We start from the raw sequence: 17,624 nt of genomic DNA, 5'->3' as shown, positions 1-17,624 counted from the left end.
AATTCAACTACATGCTGACTACAACAGACATATTTTAAAATTCAAAGACAGAATTAGACTGAAAATAAAAGGATAGAAAAAGACATATCATACAAGCAGTAACCAAAAGAGAACTGGAGTAACTATACTACCATCAGATAAAATAGACTTAAAACTATTATTTTAAAAAGGATTAATTCAATAATTATAATTTAAATTTAATAATTAAAAATCATTTACAAAAAGGACATTTTATGAAAAAAGGGTCAATCCATAAAGAAGATATGACTATTACAAATGTGTATGCAATCATAATGATCAAGAGCCTCAAAATACACGGAGCAAAACTGATAGAACTGATGGAGAAATATACAATTCAACAATAATAGGTGAAGACTCCAATACCTCACTTTCAGTAATGAATAGAACAACTAGATATAATACTAAGGAAACAGAAGGCTTGAACAACACTATAAATCAGATGGACCTAAATTATATTTATAGAACACTCCACAGAACAACAGCAGAATATACATTCTTCACAAGTCTTACGAACCAGGTTCACCATGAGCCATTTACCAATTCTAGGGGAGAACCACTACTACATGGAGAATAACAAAGATCATCACAATGCCAACCACCAGAACTAAAAGTTGAAACACTTCTGTACACTACATCTTGGGCTATAATTTTTATCACTTGCAGAAGTCCAGTGAGATAGAACACTCATACAAATTAAGAAAAGCAATTCAGTTACTCACAGGCAGGTAGCAAGGGACAGCAGAAGCTATGAATCACGGCAAGCCAGTCTCTAAGTCTCGGAAAAGCCGCCTAGGGTGGTGGACTGAGTCTCTGCAAGTGCCTCACATCTCACTGCAACTGAGGAACCCCAAAAGCACTCTGCTCTATGTTTTATACTACAGAGACAACTTAGATTACTGTGCTAAAACATTGTAGGACATCCTGTTCTAGGAGGAACAGAAATAGAGAGCCCAGATTGTTCCAAACAGTTTCTCCTTATCTCACGGTGCTGTGTTCTTGACACATTCTACAGCCATTCTGAAAATTACAAGTGAGATAGCGGGAAGAGCTGGGCCAGCCAAGGTTACCCAGAGCCCTGTCCTGCAAATCAACATGAGGCTTTCTCCAGGACAGACTACATATTAGTCCACAAAACCAATCTCAATAACTTTAAAATAACTGAAATTAAACAAAGTATGTTTTATGACTACAATGGAATGAAATTAGAAATTAATAGAAGGAAAGTAAGCAAATTCATTAATAAGCAAAAATGAAACAATGTAATCCTAAACAACCAAGTGATCAGAGAAGACACCACAAGGGAAATTAGAATGTATATTGAGATTAAAAACTAGTACACACACAAGATACCAAAGTGTATGGAATGAAACCAAAGCAGTGTTTAGAAGGAAATGTATAGTTCTAGATCCTTAAGGAATCGCCACACTGTCTTCCACAATGGTTGAACTAATTTACAGTCCCACTAACAGAGTAAAAGTGTTCCTATTTCTCCACATCCTCTCCAGTACCTGTTGTTTCCCGACTTTTTAATGATCGCCATTCTAACTGGTGTGAGATGGTATCTCATTGTGGTTTTGATGTGCATTTCTGTGATGACCAGTGATGTGAGAACTTTAAATATAATTCAAAAAAGAAGGAAATTTATAGCTATAAACTGTATTTTTAAATATAATAAAACCCCAAATTAACCTATTAACATATGCAAGTCAGTAAATGTGATACACCACATAAACAGAATTAAAAACAAAAAAATCACATCATCATCTCAATAGACACAGAAAATGCATTTGACAAAATCCAGGATTCCTTTATGATTAAAACCCTCAGCAAAATTGGCATAGAAGATGTGATGGTTAATACTGAATGTCAACTTGATGGGATTGAAGGGTGCAAAGTATTGCCTGGGTGTGTCTGTGAGAGTGTTGCCAAAGGAGATTAACATCTGAGTCAGTGGACTGGGAGAGACAGGTCTACCCTCAACCTGGGTGGGCACCATCTAATCAGCTGCTAGTGCAGCTAGAATAAGGCAGGCAGAAGGATGTGGAAGGACTAGACTTGCTGAGTCTTTCAGTCTTCATCTTTCTCCCATGCTGGATGCGCCCTGCCCTCGAACATCAGACTCCAAGTTCTTTGGCTTTTGGACTCATGGACTTACACCAGTGGCTTGCCAGGGACTCTCGGGCCTGTGGTCACAACTGAAGGCCAAACTGTCAACTTCCCTACTTTTGAGGTTTTGGGACTCAGACTGATCCACCAATAGCTTCCTTGCTCCTCATCTTGCAGATGGCCTATGGTGGGACTTCACCTTGTGATTGTGTGAGTCAATTCTCCTTAATAAACTCCCTTTCATATATACATATATCCTACTCTGTCTTTCCAGAGAAACTTTATTAATATAGAAGGGACATACCTTAATGTAATAAAAGCCATCTATGACAAACCAACAGCCAACATAATACTGAAAGGAAAAGAGTTGAAAGCATTCCCCTTGAGAACTGAAACAAGACAAGAATCCCCATTCTCACCACTCCCCTTCAACACTGTACTGGAAGTTCTAGACATAGCTATGTGACAAGAGAAAGAAATAAAGGACAATTCCTGTTGGTGAAGAAGAAGTCAAACCATCATTGTTTGCTGATATCATTGTACCACTAGAAAACCCTAAAAACTCCTCCAAAAAGCTCCTAGAACTGATAAATGAATTCAGCAAAGTTTCAGGATACAAAATTAATGTACACAAATCAGTAACTCTGCTTTACTAACATACACAGATCAGTAGCTCTGCTATACACCAACAGCTACCAAGCAGAGAATCAAATCAAGAGCTCAAATCCTTTTACAATAGCTGCAAAAAATATATAAAATACTTAGGGATATACCCAACCAAGGAGGTGAACGACCTCTACAAGGAAAACTACAAAACACTGCTGAAAGAAATCATGCATGACACAAACAAATGGAAACACATCCCATGCTCATGGATGAGTAGAATCAATATTGTGAAAATGGCCATACTGCCAAGAGAAATCTACAAATTCAATGCCATACTTATCAAAATACCACCATCATTCTTCACCAAACTATTTTAAAAATCCTAAAATTCATATGGAACCAAAAAAGAGTCCTTACTGCCAAAGCAAGACTAAGCAAAGAGAACAAATCTGGAGGCATCACATTGCCTGATTTCAAGCTATAGTATAAGGTCATTGTCACCAAAACAGCATGGTACTAGTATAAAAATAGGCACATAGACCAACGGAACAGCATAGAGAACCCAGAAATAAAGCCAAATGCTTACAGCCAACTGATCTTCAACAACGCAAACAAAAACATAAAGTGGGAAAAGGACACTATTTAACAAATGGTGCTCGGATAATTGGCAAGCCATGTGTAGAAGAATTAAACTGGATCCTCATCTCTCACCTTATACAAAAATCAACTCAAGATGGAACAAAGACTTAAATCTAAGACCTGAATCCATAAAAATTCTAGAAGATAACATCAGAAAAACCCTTCTAGACATTGGCTTAGGCAAAGACTTCATGACCAAGAACCCAAAAGCAAATGCAACAAAAACAAAGATAAATTGATGGGACTTAATTAAACTTAAAGGCTTCTGCACAGCAAAAGAAACAATCAGCAAGAGTAAACAGACAACCCACAGAGTGTGAGAAAATCTTCACAATCTATACATCTGACAAATGACTTATATCCAGAATCTCCAAGGAACTCAAACAAATTAGCAAGAAAAAAATGAACAATCTCATCAAAAAGTGGGCTAAGAACATGAATAGACAATTCTCTAAAGAAATACAAATGTCCAACAAACATATGAAAAAATGCTCAACATCATTAATGATCAGGGAAATGCAATTCAAAACCATAATGCAATCATAATCCTGCAAGAATGGCCATAGTAAAAAAAATCACAAAATAATAGATGTTGTCAGGGATGTGGTAGAAAGGGAACACTTTTACACTGCTGGGGGGAATGCAAACTAGTACAATCACTATGGAACAGTGTAAAGATTCCTTAAAGAACTAAAAGTAGAACTACATCTGATTCAGCAATCCCACTATTTTCCAAGAGGAAAAGAAATCATTATATGAAAAGATAATTGCGCATGCATGTTTATAGCAGCACAATTCGCAATTGCAAAAATATGGAAACAGCCCAAATGCTCATCAATCAACAAGTGGATAAATATAATTTCTTTATCCACCAGCAGGAAGGGAGAAAGGGTGACAAGGATTGGAAAACTACCTATTGAGTACTATGTTCACTACTTGGGGGATGTGTTTACTAGAAACTCAAATTCCAGCATTAAGCAATAGATCAATGTAATAAACATGCACATGTGAAAAAAATTAACAACATAACCTTCCACCTTAAGAAAATGGAAAAAGAAAAACAAAATAAACTCAAAGCAAGCAGAAAAAGATAAAAGCAGAAATAAATGAAATAAAGAATAGAAAGGTAATAGAGAAGATCGAGAAAATCAGTTAGTTCTTTGAAAGTGAGAAGTTGGGGTAATAGCCAAAACCCTTTATATCATTTTTCAAGTCAGACCATAGGGAAAGGCTTTTACTGGCAGGCCTAAAGGGAGAAAGCTGCCCCCTTGTCTCCCCAGATTTTGTGCACAGCTGGTGAATTGCCATCTCTGATGAGAGTTACAGTCAAGAACGAAGACCTCCCTGACCTGTTATGCTCTTACATACGTCAGCATTCCTAGACAAGGCCCCCATTCAGAGGTCTCTTTATCTGGAGACTTAGCAGAGGCCTTCTTTGGGTATCTCTGCAGAGATTCCTTATTGGGGAAAGGAGGGAGGAAACTCTAAAGATACTTTTTTTCACTCTGACTGAATACTCAATACTTTTCCACTCCAAGTCCTTTTCCCTTGCTTTCCACCTGGCTCCTGGGTCCATAAAACTGAAAAAGGTTTTTGTTCCGGGTTCTCTCAATACTGAGATCCTCTCAACATCTGTACAGATCCATCTGACAATTGACCAGTGCCATTCAGTGGGAGGAAATAAACTGGGGCTGGGTAAGCGGGTCAGGAATCAGTGCTTTCTCTGGTTTAGTGTCTTCAATACTATTGCAGTAAGTGATTAAAGGCTTAACTATTAATATTACATTTATTTTGCTTATTGTCTTAATTGGCTACTCTAGCAGCTCACTTCTCTGCAGCTCATCTGAGTTCCTAAGAAAAAGCACATCAAAACTGAAAACCCTTTAGCTAGACTGACCAAGAAAAAAAGAGAGTGCTCAGTTTATTCAAATCAGGTATGAAAGAGGGAGCATTACTACCAACATTATAAAAATTTTTAAAAAGGATTATAGGAGAATACAATCAATAATTGTATATCAACAAATTAGATAATCTAGGTGAAATGGACAAATTCATTGAAAGGTACAAACTACTAAAAATGACTCAAGAAGAAATTAAAAATATGAATAGACCTGTAACAAATAAGACATTAAATCTATAATTAAAAAATTTCCCACAAAGAAAAGCCCAGAATCAGAAGGCTTCACCAGTGAATTCTACCTAATGTTGAAAGGAGAATTAACAGCAATATTTCATAAAATCTTCCAAAAACTGTAAGAGGAAAGAACACTTTCCAACTCCTTTCACAAGGCCCATATTAAACTGACACCAAAAACAAAGACATCACAGGAAAAGCAAACTGCAGACAACATTCTTTATGAATATAGATGCAAACTCTCAACAAAATAATAGAAAACAAATCTACCAACACATGAAAAGGATTATACAATATGACTAAGTAGGATTTATCCCAGGAATGCAAGTTTGGTTCAACATATGAAAATCAATCAATGTAATATACCAAGTAGTAGATTATTATAGTCATAATATATACCTTAAAAAGCATTTGACAAAATTCAACCCCAATTTATAATACAAAACACTCAACATACTAGAAATAGAAGGAAATTTTCTCAACCTGATAAAGAAATTGTATAAACCTATAGCAAAATGTCATATTCAATAGTGAAATACGGAATACTTTCTCCTAGGATTAAAAACAAGGCAAAGATGTCTACTCTCACCACTTCTATTTAGTATTTTACTGGAAGTTTTAGCCAAGGTAATTAAGAAAAAGGAAAGGAAGTCTTCCATAGTGGAAAGGAAGAAGTAAAAGTACAGACTGGGCATCTCTAAGGCAAAAATCCAAAATCCAAATGCACTAAAATCCAAAATTTTTCCAGTAGCAACATGAAGCCACAAGTGGAAGTATTCACACCTCATCTCCTGTGATGGATCACAGTCAAAATGCAGGCACATAGCACAGAGTTTATTTAGCATCCCCAAGGGATGCTCCCAGCCCTCTTCCATTGTAATATATCTTTTACAGGAATGCTAATATTTCCTCATGCAAGCACACCCACAAAGGGTAATGCAATGGCAGAAGTGTGGGTTAGATGTACCAACAGTAGGTTCCTCATAATGGCCCCCATGGAGCTAAGACCTACATACATTAATCATTGTGTTTTTGTTGTTGTTGTTTTGCTTATTCTCTGTGGTAAAAAGATAATGCTGAAAATGTCAAAAAGGCCTGTTGATACCCATATGGGTAACAATAATAAAAAGAGAAAGTCCGATTTGTCTATGTTTGTTTTTGTTGCATTTTCTTTTGAGGTCTTAGTCAAATTCTTTGCATAGGCCAATGTCCAAAAGTTTTTCCTAGGTTTTCTTCTAGGACTTTAATAGTTTCAGGTCTTACATTTTAAGTCTGTAGTCCATTTTGAGTTAATTTTTACATATGGTGAAACATGAGTCCAGTTTCATTCTTCTGCATATGGCTAGCTAGTTTTCCCAGCACCATTGAATTAAACTAAAGAGTTTCTGAATAGCAAAAGAAATAATCAACACAGCAAAAAGAAAAATCTATAGAAAGAGAGAATGTACTTTCAAACTATGAATCTGACAAAGGTCTAATATCCAGAATCTATAAAGAACTCAAAAAAATCAACAAGAAAAAAACAACTTCATTAAAATGTGTGTGAAGGACATAAACAGACACTCCTTAAAAGAAGACATACAAGCAGCCAACAAACATGAAAAAATGTTCAACATCACTAATTATCAGAGAAATGTAAATTAAAACCACAATGAAATACCATCTCACACCAGTCAGAATGACTATTACTAGATTCAAAAAATAAGAGATGTTGCCAAAGGGGTGGAGAAAAGGGAATGCTTCTACACTGTTGGTGGAAATATTAAATTAGTTCAAACCTTATGGAAAACAGTATGGAGATTTCTCAAAGAACGAAAAATAGAACTACCATTCAACATGGTAATTCCACTACTCGGTATCTACCCAAAGAAAAGAAATCATTCTCTCAAGAAGACACCTGCACTTGTATGTTTGCTCTGTCGCCCAGGCTGGAGTGCAGTGGCACGATCTCGGTTCACTGCAAGCTCTGCCTCCGGGCTTCACACCATTCTCCTCCCTCACCCTCCCTGGTAGCTGGGACTACAGGCACCCGCCACCACACCTGGCTAATTTTTTTGTATTTTTAGTAGAGATGGGGTGCACTTGTATGTTTAAGGCAGAATTACTCACAATAGCAAAGTCATGGAATCAACCTAAGTGTCAATTGTTGATTGACAATTGTTGATTGACACTTAGGTTGATTCCATGGTACATACGGATATACCACATTTTTAATCCAAACAACTGTTACGGATTATATTCCATAGTATATGTGTGCATACATATTGGTATATGTTGACTGACACTTAGGTTGATTCCATGGTGTATATATACCTACCACATTTTTAATCCAGGTCAACTGTTATGGACTGTATTTCATGGTACGTGCATTTATCATGGAACACTACCTAACCATAAAAAAGAATGACATTATGTCCTTTGCAGCAACATGGATGGAGCTGGAGGCCACTATCCTAAGTGACATTACTCAGAGAAAAAAATCAGATATTGCTTGTTCCCACTTTTAAGTAGGAGCTACACAATGGATACACATAGACATAAACATGAAAATAGATGCTGGAGATTCCAAATGTGCGGAGGGTGCGAGGGAGATGAGAGTTAAACATTACCTATCAGGTACAATGTTTACTATTCGGGTGATGGCTTCACTAGAAGCCCAAACCTCAGCATTATGCAATATATCTGTCCACCAAACCTGCACATGTACTCCTTGAGTCTACAGTAAAATAAAATAATGAAAAAGGAAAAGTACAAATTAGTGTATGTATTGTTCTTAATGTTACAATAATAAGTCCCTATTGACTGCTTTATATAAACTTGACTAGTGACATCCAGAAATTTTTTTTTTTAAGCCAGAAAACATTTTTGTCCATAGCACAGAAAATCAGGCTATTGGTGAAACTGGACAGTGGTGTAAATGTGAAATGCCTTATAGAAGTATGGTGTCACAATGACCACCATATATGACCCGAAGGAACAGAAGGATAAACTATCAAAATTCTATGCTGAAAGGGATGAAAGGAAGAAAAATAAGAAAACACTGCATAAAGCTAAAAATGAAGATTTCAATTACCTACTGAAGGGGTGGATCTATCAGCATTGCAGTGAACACATGACACTCAGTACGTTGATGAGGAAACAAAGATCTATCACAACGAACTGAAAATTGAAGGGAATTGTAAATATTCAACAGGCTAGTTGCAGAACATTAAGAAAAGTCACAGCATTACATTTTTCAACTTTTATAGTGATAAAGCATCTGCTGATCATGAAACAGCCAAGAAATTCAGTGACAAGTTTGCCAAGGTCATTGCTTGTGCAAATCTGATGCCAGACTAAGTGACTTCAGAAAGACACTGATTACAATTTCCCATAAGTTTGGTATGTTGTGTGTCTATTTTTGTTTGTTTCCAAGAAATTTTTAAATTTCTCTTTATATTTCTTATTTTAATCATTGGTTGTTCAGAAGTGTGTTATTTAATTTCCACGTACTTGTGGATTTTTCAATTTTCCTCCTGTTATAAATTTCTACTTTCATACATTTATGGTTGAAAAGATACCTGATATGATTTCAGTCTTCTCAAATTTGTTAAGATTTGTTTTGTGGCCTAACATATGATCTGTCATTTGCACTTGAGAAGAATGTGCATTCTGCTGCTGTTGGGTGGTATGTTCTGTGTATAACTGTTAGGTCTGTATGGTCCATAGTTTTGCTTGAACCCACTGTTTCCTTACAGATTTTCTGTCTGTATCTCCATTATTGAGAGTGGAGCAATAAAGTCCCACCACTATTGCTGTTTATTTCTCCTTTCAGTTCTGTTAGTAATTGCTCTATATGCTTAGGTATTCATGTGTGATACATAAATATTTACAATTGTTCTATCTTCTTGATTTATTGACTCCTTTATCATTAAATAATCTTCATTGTCTCTTGTCATTATTTTAGATTTAAAGTCTATTGTTCTAATATAAGTACAATCTACCAAGACTGAATTATGAAGAAATAAAAATCTGAACAGAAAAATATTCAGCAAGATTGAAGCAGTAATCAAAAACTTCCCAGCAAGGAAAAGCCCGGGTCCAGGTGTCTTTACTTGTGACTTCCTTCAAATATTTAATGAATTAACGCCAATCCTTCTCAAGTTTATTAAAAAAAAAATTGAAAAAGTGAGAACACTTGCTTCCAAATTTATTTCATTAAGCCATCATCACCCTGACTCTAAGGCCAGATAAGAACATTGTAAGAAAAGAAAATTACAAGCCAATATCCCTGATGAACTTAGATACAAAAATTCTCAATAAAGTGCTAGCAAACCAAATTCAACAGCACATTAAAAGTATTATACATGATGGTTCAGTAGAATTTATCCTTAGGCTGCAAAGATGGTTCAATGTGCACAAATCAATACATGTCATACACTGCAGCAACAAGATGAATAAAAATCATATGGTCATCTCGATTAATGCAAAAAGCTGACAAACTCCAACATCATTTCATGATAAAAACTCTCAAAAATGTGGGTATAAAAGAAATGTACCTCAACATAACAAAGGCCCTATATTACAAGCCCAAAGCTAACACCATACTAAATGGTGAAAAGCTGAAAGCTTTTCTTCTAAGATCAGGACAAGTCAAGGATGTTTACTCTCAACGCTTCTCTTAAACATAGTACTGAAAATCTTGGCCAGGGCAATTAGGCATAAAAATAAATAATAGACACCTGAATTAGAAAGAAAGAAGCAAAATTGGTCCCGTTTGCAGACAACATGATGTTATGTGTAGAAAACCCAAAAGACTCTACCATAAAACTGCTAGAATAAATAAATTCATTAAAGTTGAAGGATACAAAATCAACATACAAAAATCAATTGTGTTTATCTTCACTAACAATGAACTATCTGAAAAAGAAATCAAGAAAACAATTCCATGTACAATAAAATACTTAGGAATAAAGTTAATCCAAAAGGTTAAAAAATCTGTATGCTAGAAAACAATACTGCATTAATGAAAAAAAATTGAAGAAGACACAAATGGAAAGATATCCTGTGTTCATGGATTGGTATTATTAATATTGTTAAAATGTTCATACTACCCAAAGTGATCTATAGATTCAATGCAATACCTATCAAAATCCCAATGGCATCTCTAACAGAAAAAAAATTCTTTAAATTCATCTCTAATACCCAAAGCATCTTGTGGAAGAAGAAAGAAGCTGAAGGTATCATACTTCCTGATTTTAAACAATATTATGAAGTTATAATAATAAAAATAATGTAGTACTAGCATGAAAGCAGACACTAGACCAATTGAACAGAATAGAGAGTTCAGGAATAAAACCCATGCATATGTAGCTGACTAATCTTTTACAAGGGCATTAAGAATACACAATGGGGAAAGGTCTCTGTAATAAATAGTGTTGGGCAAATTGAATGTTCACATCTGCAGGAAGAAAGCCAGACCTCTACCTTATACTATGTAAAAAATTTAACTCAAAATAAATAAAAGTGAGAGCTAAAACTATACAACTCTTCAAAGAAACATAGGTACAAATATTTGTCTTACATATCACATCAAAAGCATAATCAGTAAAGGAAAAATTAAAACTTTCTATTGGGATTTAAAGCTTTTATGCTTGAAAGGGCACTATCAGGAAAGTGAAAAGATAACCCACACAATGAGAAAAATGTTTTCAAATAATATATCTGATAAGGGGCTTTTATCCAAAATATATAAAGTATTCTAACATTTTAATAATTTTAGAAAGCCCAAATAATCCAATTAAAAAATGTAAAGATACACAAATTGCTAATGAGCACATAAAAAAAGTTAAACGTTATTGATAGTTAGGGAAATGTAAAATAAAATCACAATGAGATATTCCTTCACACCTGTTAGGATGACTGTAATTTAAAAGAAAAACAGAAAATAACAAGGATTTTCAAGGATGTGGAGGAATTGGGATCCTCCCACATTGCTAGTAGAAATACAAAATGGTACAGAAACTGTGGAAAACAATTTGGTAGTTTCTCAAAAATGTAAACACAGAATTACCATACGACCCAGCAATTTTACTCCTAGATATATATCCAACAAAAAATAAAAAGGATATCTCCACACAAAAACTTGTACATGAATGTGCATAGAAACATTATTCATAATAGTCAAAAAGTAGAAACATTCTAAATGTTTATCAGATTATGAATGGATAAAACAACATATATCCATACAATGAAACAGTATTTGGCCATAGAAATGAATAAATTTCTGTAACATGCTATAACATGCAGTAACCTTGAAACATTATGCTGGGTGAAAGAATACAGAAATGCAAAGGTTACATATTATATGATTCTATTGAAGTGAAATGGTCATATACATAGAAGAGACAGTAAGTAGACAAGTGGCTACCAAAGGCTGAAGGGAGGGAGAAATGGGAAACAATAGCTTATAGGCATAGGGGTTATTTTGTGGGTGATAAAAATGTTTTGAAATTAGATGATGGTAATGGTTATGCAATTTTGTGAGTATACTGAAAACCATTGAATTGTTCACTTTAAAAGGGAAAAATTTTTATGTGTAAATTATATCTGAATAAAAAAAGAATTAGTGCTGGTTTTCATGAAAGTTCATAATGTTGCCAGAGTGTATTTGAGATACAGGTAATGAATTCTTTATTTTATATAATTTGCATGGTAGTCATATTTCCCATGCTCTTTTGCTTCTTATAAGAAAACATACTTAATGTAATCATTGGCATCATTATTCTATAATTGTCTACATAAAAGAGGTGTAAGAAAACTATTGACTATCATAAACAGACAAAATTGGTTTACAAGGTAAATAAAACAAGGTAGAATAGCTAATTGGAAATTCTCAAAGATATAACGCAAAAATATTTACAGGTTTGGTAGTGTTTTATGTAGGACTCTATATGTCTATACATTATGTGTATGCATGTGTCAGGGAATAGTAATAAGAAAAAGGTATGTTTCTCATTAATGCGAAGGCTATATGCATCCAGAGATCTAAAGTATCAGTAGCATGGTAACTGGTAGATTACTTACAAAGTGAAAGTGTGCTGATGGTGTTAAAGAAACAAAAGATCTACTGTGATCACTTAGTTTCCCGTTATGTGCCACAGTCATAAAGAGTCCCAGGCTCACCAAAAATGAAAGATAAAGAGTAATAACTGCTATAATTTTCTGTTGAATCACCTAGTTGTATAAGGGAAATATTTTCTTTTTATTTTGCTTGAAGGATTTGTTTCTAGCAGTGTTGAATTAGTATATTTATTTATTTATATACCTTTCTACCCATTTTTAAAAAACCAAGTAACTTTAGTTAAAATTCTTTCATTTTAATTATCACAGTTTTAATTTCAGCATTAAAACTTAAAGAAATAGGACTCATTCTTAGATAATTTTAATTTTAAAACATTTATCAAAGTAAAATTTCAATGCTATCACAAAGATTTCTGAATAATTATTAAAAAGTTTTAAACTTTTCTCCTATTAGACTCAAATTATATATTATGCTCCATTCTTAAGTTATTTCTACATATTCATGTTAAAACTTTGGTAGTAAGTTTTTTGGGTTTCTAATTTGTGGAGATTTTTAAAATTGTTATATTCTTATACATAATTCAACCATGTGATTATTTTAGCTGTTGTCTCTTTTGAAAGACATGTTTTTCTGTTTCAATGTTCTAGGATGCCTACATTTGTTCTTAAGAGTTTTCTGTTTAAAACTATTATAGTGCATTATTTTTCTCAGAGAAGAAATGAACTGTAAGCTGCATATTTATTTTTATCTAAGCTATAAAAATTGACTTTAGTTATTGCCCATGTTACTATTTTTTTTACTATTTTTTATTATATTACACTTACCTTTGATTCCTGCATTCTTTGTGATTAGGTATAACATTAATGAGAAATAAATGACCATTATTTGGAGACAGAAAAGCAGGGGAAAACAAACAGTAGGTAAGTTAGTTAAGGAGGTAAAAAGAGAAAGGGCAATTGAGAGTCTAACTAGGTTTTACTTACATTCATTTAAAAAAGAAATAAAAAACTCATAGCTTTGATTTAAAAATAAAAAATTTTACACAGGACATGGAATGTATTAGTGTATGCTTATGGTATTACCACACATCCTTGGTAGTTCAAAAGAATTATCTCTGCCCAACATTTTCACCAGAATATGTAAAGATGAGGCTGCGTCAGTATGGCTTGGTTGCATAAACTTTATCGGGTTATTTGACCAAGATCTTGATGTCTTGAATGACGGATATTTAACTTCATCTTTTTATAATTGTACAACAGTTAAAGTTTTCAAAAGTAAAAGGCAATTCACACTGAAAACAAATTTTTGGTGTAAGCTGTTTTTTATAGAAAAACATACAATTCAACCGTGTCATTAATTAGCTCAATATTTACACAATAGTCTATATATGCATGTCTGTTTTGCAATCTCTACAAAATCATAAAGTTGTTATAGATCGGGAGCCATCTGGTTCCCCCAAAGGCAAGTTTTTTCAAATGTAAGTTGGTTATCATTTGCTGCATAACAAATTATCCCAAACTTAGCAAGTTAAAATGACAAACAGCTTAGCTGGGTCAAAGTCTCTCATAAGGTAGCTGTCAAGCTGTCAGCTGGGGGCTGTAGTCATCTCAAACCGTAACTAGGCTGAAGAATTCACTTTCAACCTCACTCACATGGTTGCTGGCAGGGTGCGGTTCCTCACATGCCATCTGCAACTGAAGCCTTTGGTTTCTTGGGATGTGAGCCTCTCTATGGGTTTTCTGAATGACCTAATGATATGGAAACTTGCTTCTCTCAGTACACTTGGTGAGAGAGAGAGCGCATGTGCGAGAGAGTGCACACACCCAAGATGGAGGCCAGTCTTTTTAAAACTTAATCTGGAAGTGGTATCATATTACTTCTGTCACATTCCATTTGTTGCAAGTGAAGCACTAAGTGCAATCAACACTTAGGGAAGAGGATTCACAAAAGGGTGAACATCAGGGGACAGAATCATTGACGGCCATCTTAGAGGCTAGCTAACACCATATACCAAAGTTACCTTCAGCTGCCAGAAAATCGGCCACACCAAACTGTACTCTTTTCTATAGACAAAATAGTGACTTCTGAATTTTCATTTTGGGCAACTAGATAAATAATAACACCATTTATTAAGACAGCACTTGTGGTAGGCTGGGTTTGAGGAAGGAGATCATGAGTTCAGGTATGCACATATTAAATGTGTTAAGTTTGTAGTTTTTCTAAGATTTCCAACTGGAGATTTTATGTAGGCAATTTGCTATTTGAGTCTGGAGCTTAGAGGAAAACTTTGGAATGAAGATACTTACTTGAAAGTATTCATAATATAGATGGTAATTAATAATGTGGGCATGGATAAAATCATGAAGTAGAGAATACAGAGTAAGAAGAGGAAGAGATCAATGACAAAACCTTTAAGAACTCAAGATCAAAAACCAGATAAAGGAAAGTGATCTAGCAAGAAAATCTGAGAATTAGTCCCAGAAGTAAATGAAAATGAGGGAATTTGGTGATACAGAAGCCTAGTGTCGAGATTGTGTCAAGAAGACATAGTACTCTACACTCTCGAATAATACTGAGAGAGTCAAATAGCAGAAGTCTGTCTAGAAAAATGCTGAATGGCTTAGTGTGATTGTTGCCAGAGCCATGTGCATGAAGGGGTGGGAGAGGGTCACCGCCTGGAGTGAGTTGAGGAGTAAGTGGCTGGTTAGTGAATCAGTGAGCTTGAGTGACTTTCTCAAGGCTTTGTAAAAGAGAGAAAAAAATACAGCAACAGTAGAAAAGGGAAGTAGAGTCCAAAGATGGTATTTTCTTTAAAATATGAAAATGAATTGCATATGTTTAAATGATGATGGAAGAGTGCAATAGAAAGAAGTTAAAAGAACAAGAAAGAAAACTGTAATGAATAATGTGAGTTTCTGGGGAAAGTTGGGATATGGATCCTATAACACAGATGGAGGATTATCTCCAGAACTATAATAAGATGGAAAGAAAACAGAAGATATGAGAGATAAGGATGCAGGCAGGTTTCTAGGTTTGATGGCAGAAAAGTGAAGGCATTTTTTTCTGATGGTTTTATTTTCTCTGTGATGTAGCAGAAGAGGTCCTGTGCATATTAATGCTGTTATATATTATTACCCATGCTGTATTTCTGCTAATTAAAGAAACTCTCTGAAATAATGGTGTATACATAACCACCTATTAGAGGAGGAAACGATTTACTCATTCATTAAACAAATGCTTCTGAGTGCCTGTCTGCCTGCCCAAACTCACAATCAACTTGAGAGGGCAGGAATGCACATATTTACAACATAATAGTGCCAAGTGTGACACTAGAGATAAAAACAACATTCTATGAGTGCATAGAGGAAGACAACCTGGAGAATTATAGGAAACTTCACAAAGATGGAAAGCTGAAGATGAGTTTTGAAGAATGAGTAAGAGTTTGCTAGAAATAAAAGTTAACAAATCATTACAGGTAATGGGAACAGTGTGGAGATAGGACCCTTAGTCAAGAAAAATTATATTTATGCAATTTTAAATCCTCCAGGGTTTGGGGGACCTCAGGCTAGGAGTAAATACCTCATAAATATTGCTTCAGATCTAGAAGTTGGACTGGTAGCCTGGGAAATGGTTGTGCAATGAAAGAAACTCATTTTATCAGGAAATAATGGCCAAATATCTGTTACCCTGAAATTAAGCACAGAGATACGGAAAAACACATGAAAATCCAGTTTTGACTTCATGAGTTACCAACAATCAAAACAAAGTTCTTTCATACAAATGTGTTTATCACGGTAGAGTTATGAGGATAATACCCCAGTACACATGAAGAACATCAAAGTCAGCTCTGGCAAAGGCTGTTTGATGCCCTCAGTCTCTCCTCTTCTATATAATAAAATTCTCAATTTTAGTTAAGTAGGTTACCTGAATACAGACTATACACATGTATAGTCTGTATTATACTGGTGTATAGTCTGTACATACTATACAGATGTATAGTTTGTATTATACTGGCAATTGTGGTAAAATGACTAAATTCTGGTCAATAATAAGTGTAGGAAAGTGGTGTGGTGATTTCTGAAATGTGTCCTTAAAGGGGAAGTGTATTTCCTTCTTTTTGCTTCTTGGATGCATATGAGATTGGTGATGCTCTATCTGGAACTCTAAGGCCCCTGATAGCTCACTTTAAGGATGGTGGAATGAAAAGCTGGAAACAGCCTGGGCTCCCAAGGATTGCAGTGCAACAGGACCAAGTCCTAATTGCCTATATCCACAAAATTAAATTATATTTTATTTTGTTATATTACTTAAGCAACTGCTTTTTAAAAAAAATATTGTCACCAAACCTCATACATTCGTTGTAACCAGACACATCAACTAGCAAATAAAACTCTACTTCTTTTTCAAAGTTTTAGATCTGTTTTATGTTTCTCTGTTCTTATTTCTACTCAAAGGGGTATCCTTGTTAGTTGGTGGATTTTTTTCCCTTCCAAAGGACACAGTGGTAATTATTTTCTAAAAACAAATAAATGGAAACACAGCCTATTTAGAATCCACATGAAAAATTAAATATGTGTTTCCTACCAGGGACCTCTCAAAAAGTATAATGACTTCCCTGGCTATACTCATTCTGATCCTTCCAGTATCTGGGTTAAGTACTTGCCATGGATTAACACAATCAATCCTCCCAACACCACTATTAAGTAGTTACCATTTTCAGCCCTATTTTCTTATCATATTTAACATGTTGTTTTATTTTTTATTTTACGTTAAGTTCTAGGATACATGTGTAGAATGTGGAGGTTTGTTACATAGATATACATGTACCATGGTGGTTTCCTGCACCTATTAACCCATCATCTTGGTTTTAAACCCCGCATGCATTATATATTTGTCCTAATGCTCTGCCTACCTTTGTCCCCCAACCCACAACAGGCCCTCGTGTGTGATGATTCCTTCCCTGTGTCCATGCATTCTCATTGTTCGGCTCCTACTTATGAGTGAGAACATGTGGTGTTTGTTTTCTGTTCCTGTGTTTGCTGAGAAGGATGGCTC

Source organism: Colobus angolensis, unplaced genomic scaffold (assembly GCF_000951035.1).
Source record: "Colobus angolensis palliatus isolate OR3802 unplaced genomic scaffold, Cang.pa_1.0 Scaffold67, whole genome shotgun sequence".
Classification (NCBI taxonomy): domain Eukaryota; kingdom Metazoa; phylum Chordata; class Mammalia; order Primates; family Cercopithecidae; genus Colobus; species Colobus angolensis.
The sequence above is the reverse complement of the archived record's forward strand: the minus strand, read 5'-3'. Positions refer to the sequence as shown.